This window comes from Buteo buteo, unplaced genomic scaffold (genome assembly GCF_964188355.1).
Source record: "Buteo buteo unplaced genomic scaffold, bButBut1.hap1.1 HAP1_SCAFFOLD_307, whole genome shotgun sequence".
Taxonomy (NCBI): Eukaryota; Metazoa; Chordata; class Aves; order Accipitriformes; family Accipitridae; genus Buteo; species Buteo buteo.
Window position 1 is genome coordinate 1 of NW_027439471.1, and position 11,891 is coordinate 11,891.

Here is an 11,891-nt window from a genome sequence, read left to right on the forward strand (position 1 = left end):
GAGTGTCCTGGGTTCAGCTGCGATAGACTTAATTCTCACAGGACAGAGAGAAAGAGAGAAATGCAGATGAACTAAACTACAAAATAGTATCATTGACTACAAAGCAAAAGACCCAGAGACCAGCTGTTGCTTTTACAGGGACAAAAGCAGATGCAGGAAGAAGTACATGGAATTGTTTGCAGGTGAAAACCTAGCACGGGACTAAACATTCATGATCTTACCCAGTGTTGCTAGAAGGGAAAGGATGCTATCAGAGCTACTCTGACGTGTGCCGAGACATTTAATAAATTCAAGCTGCTGTTTCCATCCAGCTTAAAAACGTTAACTTACATCTCTCTCCTGTTTCTGAACATCCAGATAGCGAACTATCACCACAAGCCTCGTTCACTAGACATTTTCTGACAAACTGCTTTGTGACAAAAAGCAACAAGACGATTCAACAGGAGCACAGGCTGTGCAAACTCAGTGCTTGCCAGCAACCTCCTACAGAGCAGAAACTAAGGTGATCCCAAGGAAAGTTAGAGACCTTGCGAAGTGATGCAAGTGCCACAGCAACTCCACTGGCAGAAAACCTCTTGAGCTTCAGCTGGACTTGGGAAGGGATTTCCTAAAGCCTCCTTCAGACAAACCACCAGAACAGTAAAAAAAAACAGCCAGAAGAAACATACACAAACCAAAGGCCCCTATCCAAACCCTGAAAAGGCAAACAAGATAAAAAAGGAATCTCAAAAAAAAAAAAAAAAAAAAAAAAAAGACCACCCAGGACACAAGACAAGGCAAAAATAACATAACTCCAAGAACCCAGGGCCAACAAACCCACAGCCAGTCCGTAACAGTAACATGCTTTAATCCTAACTTGCCTGAACTCTGACATCCTGTAATCCTGCCATCCCATAGCCCTAGCACACTGCAATGCTAGCATACCATAACCCGAGTTCATTGTAGCCCTAAGATATCACAAACGGAACACAAACTCCCTGGACATCTCCGCCAGAGCCTGCAGGTGGCCCCAGATCTCAGACATCACAACTTTGAAGTGGGAGTGGGACAGAGCCACCAGGACATCACCAGCATCCACCTTCACATCATCCATCACACTCCAAAAAAGTGCCTGGCTTAAACGCTCCATGGGAGAAAGGCACTCGGAGACGCTGAACTGGCCAACCATGGCCACGGGGCTTCAGCTCATCATTTCTGTGTCAGAGCCAGCAGGCAGATGACCATGTCCTCCCTGCGAGACCCCTCAAGGCAGCCGTACCCAGCTCCAGGGGGCTAGATACGGCCTCGGCTCTAGGGGGAGATGCTGCCTGGGACCACGATCTCTCACGGGGGCACTGGGAAACCCTCCTCAGGCCTGGATGCCTGAGAAACATCTCTGCACTGCTCCGTATCTCACAAAACCAGGGGCAGAGGAAGGCTGCTTTGCTGGCCTCCGAGAGAACCAGCTCACCTGGGCTCCTCTGTGGCCACCGGGCGCCTTTGCTGTCAGGCAGCTCTCAGCGCTGCTCTGCAATCGGCTCTCACCTCCCTGAAGAATGCTCTCCAGCGCACGGTACATCTCCACTGGGTCTCCCTGGGGACAAAGATCAAAAGGGAGGGATGGGGTTTGCTTTGCCCCCATTCCCAGGCTGCCACAAGAGAAACCTGCCACCCCCTACATCAGCTGCGGCATGTGGACACCATGCATGAGCTGCAGACGTGGACGGCAGTGGGGCTGTGGGGAGCAGGCAGGCTGTTCTGGGGTGCCCCCAGTGCTGGCAGAAAGCAGAGCTGGAGAGAACAGGGGGAAGCCCAGGGCAGCCAGCAGCTGGTGGTGGGGCCCAGCAGGAAGCAGTGCCACTGGCCCCGGCATGGTCCTGAGCCACCTCCCAATGGGTGAGTCTTTAACCCAGCCTAAAAAGAGGAAAAATTGACCAGAATTCAGCTGTGCTCAAGTTTTTGCAGGCAGCATGTTTTTTTGAGCCACCTGGTGCTGCCGTGCCTGGGGAACACTCCAGAAACAGGGCGGCTGCCTGTACTTGCAGGCAGGCGGTGGAGTGTGTGCAGCAGGAGCGAGTGGTGGTTGGTGCAGCTGTTGAATGGGTTCAGGCTTTAAATGTGTCCAGACTGGTACGCCTGGTTCCTTTTTCCTTGCAGTTTGTATTTAGAGCTTAAATAGTATTCTTTCTAAAAGCAAAAACATCAAGCAAAAAAAACCCAACCCAAAACCAGCCGGGTGAATTTCCCCCTTCCCCCCCCCAGCTGTCCTGTTTTGCCCTTAGTCCTGGCCACTATGCAAGGCAATGCTCATCACCAATATTAGGGCACAGGACTGGGACCAGGACAGGGCTTTGGCAGGCAGCACGTTCCTCGAGGCTCCCGGTAATGCAGTTCCTGGGGAGTGCTCAAGAAACGGGGGCAGTTGCCCAGAATTGCTATTTTTGGTCTCTCCCATCACGCTCTGTCTGGCTCCCTGCCCCCACTTTTTATTTCCTCCCTTTCTCCACTATTTTCTTCTTTCTCTTTCTTTCTCTGTCTCACTCCCTGTCTGTATTTCCTCATTCCTCTCTCTCCTGCAGCCTGTCTCCTCGTTCCTGCCTGTATCCCCTGCTCAGCTGGCTGGGCCTTCTCTCTTCTCGCTGGGCCTCCGTCCTGCTCCCCACCCCCTTCTGCTCCTCCGCCATCTTCATCCTGGAGACCACGGCTGTTCTGTCCTTCTCCCCCTCCTTGTCCTGATCCGCATCCCTCTGTTTCTCAGGCTCTCTGGGCTGTTTCCTGTCCTTCCCTTGCTCTCTGTCCCTGCCTCTCCCTTTCTTTCTCTCTTCCGTGCCTTTCTCCTCTCACCCTTCCCCTCCGTCCCTCTCTCCTGCTCCCTGTTCCACCTCTGTCCACCGCTCTGTCCCCCCTTCTCCTCCTCTTTCTCTTTCTCTCTTTCTCTCTTTCTTCTAACATAGAGAATGAACTGCTAATTGCTTAATGATTGTCTCTCTGTAACTTTACATACCAAAGACTGGTGTTCATCAAGGATTAAGCCTGTCAGAGACTGCTACTTGGGAGTGATGAGCAAGAAGGAACCATGAACAATCACAAAACTTAATTAAATGTTTGATGTATTTACGATCTTGTTAAGAAGGCACAAGTAGAGACCTTGCTTGAATAGATAGGGCCAGAAAAGAGAAGAACTCCTGCCTTTGTTCTCGTCCTTGTAGATAATTTAGCTTAAACTAACCATATGGTTTTACACCACTAATGAGAACTTAGATAATAAGAGCACTAACGAGCACTGATGTATCAAAATATGTAAAAGACCATACTGCGCAGAATCACCTCAGGAGGGTCAAATAGCGGACAAGACTATGGAAGACCACCAGAGACCTTCAATGCACCTGCGTAAAAGACATTTGCATATGCTAATAGCTTCCCAGAAAACTAATGAATACGTATAACATTTCTCGGAAATCTAATGAATACCTATGTAGAACATGCACTTAACCTGCACAATTAGGCCCGACGGCGCGCACGACTTTGGCGGGACTACCCCCCGTGCTGCCCAGCGCTGAATAAACATACCTACTTTACAATCTCACTGACTGTGGAGTCTGTTTTCCGCACGTCAGTTCTTCTTCTCCTCCTCCTCCTCGTCCTTGTCCTCGTCCTCGTCCTCCCCCGGGCAGGCGGCCATAGGGCCTGTGGGGGCCGGGGCCGGGCCGGGGATGGTGTCCCTGCAGGGTCAGGCAGCAGGAAGGAGCGCCCCGGGGCATGCTGGGAGCTGTAGTCCTGGGGCACAGGGCTGCCGGGGGCCCTGGTGGTTCCCGGGCCATGCTGAATCCAGCGATTCACTTTACAAGATGCACAGCACCGTGTGAGCCCGCTGTGTATTCATAAAAACGGCTACAAATAATAAAGCTCTGCAGGGACCGCTGACCCACACAGAGGCTGTGTTTTCTGAAGAGGGAGTCTGCGTGAAACCCGCAAACCCAGGACTGCGACCCCCCTCCCCCTGCCCCTTTTCTCCTTCCCTCAGCCGGGCCCGGCTCCACCTTGGAGCCCCCCCCGGGCAGCCAGCAGGCAGGAGACACCCCCACGCCCGCCCAAGGGCCTCGCTCGCCTCACGGGCAGCCCCAGCCCTCACCTCAGCCGGGCCGCACCTGGAGCAGAGACTGCAGAGACCAACATGGCTGCCCGGCAGCCCCGTGCCCCAGGACTACAGCTCCCAGCATGCCCCGGGAACCACCAGGGCCCCCGGCAGCCCCGTGCCCCAGGACTACAGCTCCCAGCATGCCCCGGGGCGCGCCTTCCTGCTGCCTGACCCTGCAGGGACACCATCCCCGGCCCGGCCCCGGCCCCGCAGGTCCCATGGCCGCCTGCCTGGGGGAGGACGAGGACGAGGACGAGGATGAGGACAAGGAGGAGGGGAAGGACAAAGGGGCAGGACGAAGAAGCCCCGTGGGGCAGGAACCTGTGAGTCAGGTTCCCTTCTGCACTCAGCATGAAAGGCCTTGTGAGATATTGTCCTGACACAAAGAACCCCAAACATTCATGAAATGCAAATCAGACCCATACCCCCAATCCCACATGTAATGAGGTAAGAGAGATTTTACAATAGCCAATATATTTTCAGCCTGTATCTCAAGATAAGATGATAGCTTTTTCACAGACTTTGAGCAATACAAAAACCAGGACTAAAACACCCTACCAAACACCACAAGATCCAAGATAGAAATCACAATTTTTGCTGGGTAACATCAGCACCACCTTTTTTCTTTCCTTCTTGAAAGACTTCCATTCCTCTACCGATTTTATTATTTTCCCGTGAAACAGAAGTGTTCTAGATGCTTGTCTTATAAAAAGGCTTTAGTGAATAACTCTAGTTTTAAAGATTACAACCAAATGATCTTTTTCTTCTTTCCTGCTGAGATTCCTGACTTTTGTAAGCCTCTGGATTTCATCTCTACTGCAGGAGAACAATAAAAAACTTCTTGCTTATGAATTTTTAAAATGTGAAATGCAAGTACAAGATGAATAGAATTTTGAACACACACTATTACACTATGAGCGATTACCCACAAAAAGTAGGGAGCACATACAAATACTTAGGCATTTAAGATGATTGCTAACCCTGTCTCACAAAGCCGTTTTTTTCCTGCTGCTTTATTCCACATTCCCTTGGTTGTAAGTTAGTTCGGTGCATCCTTCTTTGCACTGTAGCTGTTTTCTTCCTTCAGAAATGAAGGGGAAAAACCTATGTATGTTCTTTCTGTTTATCCATCGGTAACATACCTATAGCTCCTCTGCTAATTTTTTTTAAACTTTTTGTGCCTTGAATTCACTTAAAGTGTATATTCCATATAAACCCCATTTTCCCTTTATAAACTATAAATAACTACTATATCAAATCTTGTTGACTGGATATATGGATTTCTGATATTTTGGTTTATGAAACAAAAGCAGCCACCTGAAAACTTCACAGTGTTTCATGTCTAATTGTCTGAGTTATTTAACTGTCACCTCACTTCACTTGCTTCAGGAATGATATGTGAGGATGTACTTATTGATTAAAATGACAATTAAGGTAGGTTACCATCACATATCTGTACGAAACTTTGAACATGCTGTGTTTCTCAGCTTTTACAAATGCTGCTATATTTACATGCAACACAGCTGAAATTTGACCATGAAAAATGTATCCCTCACACATAACAATACAAAGTATTGAGTGAGGCACATTAAAACAAAGATGTGTTCACCTAATTCTAACGTCTTTATAGTTTAAAAATCACCTACTAAAAAGCTATGAATGTTTTGCCTGTGAATACAAGAATTAGCTGCTTTTTTTTCCTCCAAAGAAAGCAACAGGCCTGCCTGCCAGTTTCCTGGCAATTGCAGTTGGTATTTGAACAAGCTTTCTCCTTCTTAATACAAAAGAACAATTAATTTGAAATCTAGAAGTGAGACTAGAGTAAGGGGGTATATACCCACTACAATCTATTGCAAAGCCATCTGCAAGGTTCCACATGAGATGATTGTGTTGTACAGAACTAAAAATAAATAAACAAAAAAGCACACGCAGCATTCACTTCACCTCCAGACTTCTAAGTGAAAAGATGTATGTAACCTGGGATGCAGTGAACTATCTAAGGGAAATCGGGCCTGATAATCAACCTCTTTCATGTTTGTCTTACAAAAGCAAGGCTTATATTTCTATTTGTTTGACAGACCCCAATTAGAATGAGTCCCGATTTTAACATTAGTTCTGCAGAACAAAACTCCAGGTAGTTGGGTGTTTGTATTGCAATTCTCACTCCAGATCAGCCCTCTTCTATTTATTGAGGAGCAGGTGCTGAGAGAGAAAGCAAACTGTATTGCCTTGTTTGGAACAACAACATCGTCCTTAGCAATGACGTACCTTCATGAGTAAATTGACTCATGTGGGTAACTTCTAACTTGGCTGCATAATTATGCAAGCAACTTCATGGGATTAGTGGCATAAGTAAGTGCTCACTAGAGTAACAAAAAGGGCTTCATACATTAACATTGTTTTTCTTTCCCTTCAATGTAAGGCTCCTGTAACTTGTAATGCAACACAACTGCAAGCAAACATCAAGAAAAAAAACCAAAACAAACAAAAAAAACCCAGATATGGGCTAACTTAACAGAGCATGCAGGCAGTAAAACTTCTTACTCAGAATCATCCTGGCAAGACGGCCATTCTGTAGGATGAGCTAGCATGAACTGTCCAAAGAGTAACCGCAGTGTGCACTGTTGCTATCCTAGCAGGAACTCTGCTGCACACAGTGAATTTTTCCTGCTGGAAAATGTCAATTGTATCCCAAAACATTGTGTTTTCATTTTGTTTTTTTCCTTCATGGATGTGTAAGTACTTTACCAAAAAAAATTGTACTCAGTAGTTTATCGTATTTAGTTCACATCCCACATTTCTCATGTCGTTAGAGCTTATGGGACTGTTATTTACTCACAAAAGACTACTGAAGTGATGTTAACCTGTACACTGTAGTGCATTGCTTCTACTTCTGAAGACAAAGTCCAAATAAAAGGCAGGAATGCCCTTCATTGCAGAGGAAAAAATACAGCTGCCACAGTGATTCCTTCTGTTGCCCCTGATGCTGTATATATTAACACCAACATCTGCTGACATTGGCAAAGAGCAACATGGAACTAGACTTACCATCAAGAAATCATGTTTTTGTGTGATAAATAGGCAGCAGCAGCTGTTTTTACAGCTGGGAGATTTCATCTAACTGCGGGACCAGACACAGTCACTTCTTGGACATTCCAGATTGTCTTGAACAGTGCTAGAATGAACAGAGAACAGAAAGAAATGCTGAAATTGCAACTTTTCTTATGGTAAGTTGCAGTAGTATTGGCATTCTTCTGAGTCTTCTTCCATGTGCTGCCCAATTCTTTTTTTGTGTGCTGTACTATGAGAATGTCTTCAAGGCACCTTGATAAAGGACATGCTCAGGACTACACTTCTCTTAGATTCTGTGCTTGACTGCTTCCTCTGTGTTCCCGACCAGTTAAGTTCTCAAGGTTATACCCCAGCTTCATCCCGCTGGCCCAGAATAGGAGAACCACAAATTACAGTAACTTTTCTGGGTATGACGGGAACAGGCAGCCCCACACTCACCGTGCAGCTCATCTCCACACATTTTCTTGACACGCTTTTCTGACTGCAGCACCATGAGCGCTTGGAAAGCCTCTCCTGCTTGTTTTGCCTGCCAACAAACCACTTCAAAGACTTCAGGCCTCTGTTGTCTGCTCACATGCTACCCCACGGGATGGCCACGTGCTTGTACCTGTAATGCACTCACAGAAGAGGATCGAGAGGGCTGTGAAAGTGGTACCAGCTGCAGGTGAAATGACTTATGTAAGGGATTTTTCTATTTGGAGAAGATCATAAAACAATAATATTTTGGGCTACCAATAAAAAGACAGTTTTGTGATAAAATAGGAAGTTTTAGGCTCCCTTCCTCCCTCCAAACAGTGAGCAGCAGCCTCTAGACAGGAGCATGGAATAGTCCTGACCAGAGTCAGCATTGCATCACATGGACCTGGTCTAAAATAGCTCTAACAAAATCCCAGCCTCAGAGGAGAAAGCAGCAGCAGCAGCAGAGATAAATCCTGTGATTATAACCAGAGTGAGGTTGTAAAGTCATTATCTCTCTTCAGTAAAGTGACCATTAAGACTACGGCTTCAATTTCTGTCCTGGGGCCTTTTCAAGCTGGTTAGGTCATTGTTTTAGAAGTTTGAGGTTTATTCAGGAAGAGATCAATTCACGAATGGATCATATATTTTAGCTGATCAAGAGAATAAATGGCACATGGCTATGTCTGTTAGTGTGTGAGCCCATGTCCGTAGAAGCCCCGTCGACAGCTTCACCAAGATTACCTTCTCACAAGGCCATTCTTCAATGACCTTCAGACGGTTCAAAATACACAGCCTATCTTAATGCCACTATCCAGGAGAGGATGTTTGTCCCAGCTAGTGTTGCATGGTCTGAGAGCTGTCTTTCTCAGGGACGAATCGTCTAGGGTGAAAGTGGTTTTCGTCTTAATGAGGGCAGAGCAAAAGTGTGATGCTGCACAGACTCTCCCTCTCGTGGGGAGGGAGGTCCATATTGGTGTCTGGGTCCAGACCATGACATTCCCTTCCTCTTGCAGTGTGAAGTGTTGAGGCACATAGAGCAATGCAGAAAGCACAAAACACCAAGTTACCGTTACCAAGTTGGAAACTGTATCTGCACCCTATCAGCATGGTCATCTTCTTTCTCACTGTCCCATGCCAAGAGAGAGCCTCCCCAATTTGACCACTGCTTTGGCTAGAGAAAACCCACACAATTCTAATCCTCATCGCAGTGGCACAGGGAGATGTGCATGAAGGGCGGGAATGGAAAGGGTGCTACATAGACAAGCAAGGGGAATCCAGGGATAGCCACACACTTGGGACTAAGACACAGTGGCTTAGGGAAATGCACAGTTCTGGGGCATGAAGGTCCTAGCAAGAAAGACCGCAGAAGTCCCAAGCCCTTCCCCTCTGCTCTGTCGAGCCCTGGGCTCCCCAGTGCCAGGCAGAGACGGCCACATTGGAAAGAACTCTCCCCCCAGTGCCCCTCCCACTTTCCGTTGGGCTTAGAATGTTGGTCGTTGGGCTTAGAATGTTGGTCGCTGGGCTCGGAATGTTCGTCAGTTGGAGCCCACGGCCGCCAGAGACAGCAGCACGGAGCTGTGCTGGCACGCAGGAGCGCTGGGAGGAGGCAGGATCTGACCGAGCGGCACCGAACCGGCACCGGCACCTCGCCTCCCATCCCCGCTGTCGCCGACTGGCCCGCGTCCTCGGTCCACGGCGAGGGTCCTCCTCTCCCGGGCAGGATGGGCCAGGCCAACTGCTGCTGCGGCTCCAGGTGAGCTCTCCCTGTGCCTCGGGGGCACGGCCGGGACCCGCGGTGGCAGCGGCCTTTCTCATGCCCGCCGCTCTCTGCTCTGCAGGGAGGCTCTCGCCGACGCCGAGGCGGTGCTGAGCGCAGACGTGCGGCTCACCCGGGGCCGCAAGAGGAGCGAGAGACGCCTTCTCCTCCTCCAGGAGGAACTGGTGATCGCCAAGTTGCAGTAAGACCCTCAGAGCCCAGCTGCCTTTCCCCCAGCCCTGGCCCTGGCCCCAGCCCCGGGACACCCCGGCACCAGCCCCAGGCCCCGGCACCTTGGTGCTGGATGCGCCCATCGATGTCTGTCCCAAGGGCAGGTGGGGGACAGGGCTCTGCCCGGGGGGACCCCGAGGAGGACACCCCCAGCTCACCGCCTGCCTCTCCTCTCTGCTCTCTGCAGACGCGGCACCAGCCTGCGCCCACAGCTCCGCCTGGCCCTGGACCAGCTGTGGGTGCTGAGCAGCAGAAAGGAGGCAGCAGGGGAGGAAAAAGAGGAGGAGGAAGGCGGCGACGAGGACATCCTCATCCTCGTCTGGCCCACCGGCTCATGCGTTGTCGCCTTTGGGTGAGTCGTGGTGCCACATCCCATGGCTGGGTGGGAGAGGTTCCCAACCGTGCCCAGAAGAGAAGGGCAAAAGTCCTGCTCTGGCAGGACACAGGGAGCCAGGGCTTGGGCAGAGTCCCTGTCCTGCCCCACGGGGCTTCTTCGTCCTGCCCCTGTGTCCTTCCCCACAGCGCAGGGCTACACACAAACACGCCTCTGCCCACGGGCTTTGAAGCAGCGGGGCCTGACGCTGGTTCTCCTCTCTTTCTGCAGCTCCCAGGCGCTGAAGGAGCTGTGGGTGGGCACGCTGCTGGGGTAAGCCAAAGGGGGATGCTCCAGGCGCAGCCTGATGGGAGAACACAGCTCCCCAGCTGGGGAGAGGTGCCCTCGCAGCTGCCAGGAGCTCTCGGGGAGAGCTGCCTGACAGGAGAGAAGGGGCAGCTCGGGGCTCAGCCAGCTCTCTCCCTGTCCCTTCCTGGTCCGCAGGACACCAGAAGGAGCAAAGCAAGCCCGGGTGACCCATCTCCCCTCCCTCAAACCCCTGGAGAAGCAGCTGAGCCGCCGCCACGCCGTGAGTGTCTCCCCGATCTGGGCTCTGTCCCCGAGCCCTGGTCCTCCAGCCGAGCGAGCGGCAGAGGCATCGCTACTCACCTTCCTCCGCTCCTTCTCTCTTGCCCAGTGGAGGACATTCAGCGCCGGGAGCCTGGAGAGGCTGATCGAGGGCCAGACAGAGGTGAGAACGGCTGCCTTTCGCCCACCTCTGGCTGTGCCGGCACGTGCGGCAAGTGGGGAGAGGTTGTGGGGAGGGTCTCATGGTGCCACTCGGGGAGTGGAGAGGGTTGGGGAGCCACCAGGAATGCCAGCACATCCTCACTGGTGGCACTGGGGGGAATCCTGCCATGCAGGGCAGAGAGCCCCACAGGGCACAGGGTCCCAGCTCTGCTGCGCTCAGGCTGCTGGTGCCGGGCGGCAGCTTGCCGGTGGCCCTTTCTGCTGCGGGGATGCTCTCTAAGCGCAATCTCATTTTTGCAGGATCATCCCAAGCAAGGGCCACCGAGAGCCCCGTCTGGGAACAAGGGAGGTGGACTTTGCCGCTCACCAGGTGAGTTTTGGAAAGGAAGGCAACCTCCTGCAAATGGTTGAGCTGTGCTCACTTGTCCCTTGAGTGTCGCCATGCAGGTGCGGCACCCCAAGGCAGGACATCACCTGGACGAGCACAGACACCCGCTGGGCAGCGGCCGCTGGACGTGGTTCTGCGGGGACACGGAGCCTCTGCTGCTGCCCACGGCTTGGAGGAGGGCAGGGCGAGGGCTGGGACAGGCTGTCCCGGTGGCACGCTGGCTCTCAGGAGCCTGCGAGATGGAGCCGCTGAGCTGGAGCCGCGGTTCCAGCTGCTGGCTCCCTGCCCGTCCTCACTGCTCAGCACCGCGCTGCAGGCAGGGCAGGCTCCGGGAGCAGTGGCCTGGCAGTCTCCATTGACGGGATCTTGCTCTGTTTTCCTTTGCAGCAGGAGGAAACAGCAGGAGGAGCAGGAGGAGGATGGGGCTGCCCTGGCCCTTTGCTCTGCGGAGGACCCCGGCCGCTGCCCAGGCGCCAGGGCAGGCGGGCTCCGGCTGTAGCAGGGCGCTTTTTGGACAGCCCCTGGCAGCCCTCTGCGGGGAGGACGGCTCCCTGCCCTGGCCCATCCAGGTAAGCCAGCCTGGGCAGGGGGTCCCCAGCCCTCCCTCCCGCTGCTCCAGAGGGGACGTGGCTGTCCCCAGGAGCTCCGGGGATGGGGGATTGGGCTCTTCACCCCCAGACGATGCTTTGGGGGGCAAGGAGCAGGATCTGGGGCAGCGCTTTGGTCACTGCTGTTGGAAGGCAGCTTCTCAGCCAAGCAACTGTCCTCCTGCCCCTCCTGCAGGAGCTGCTGGCTGTCCTGCACC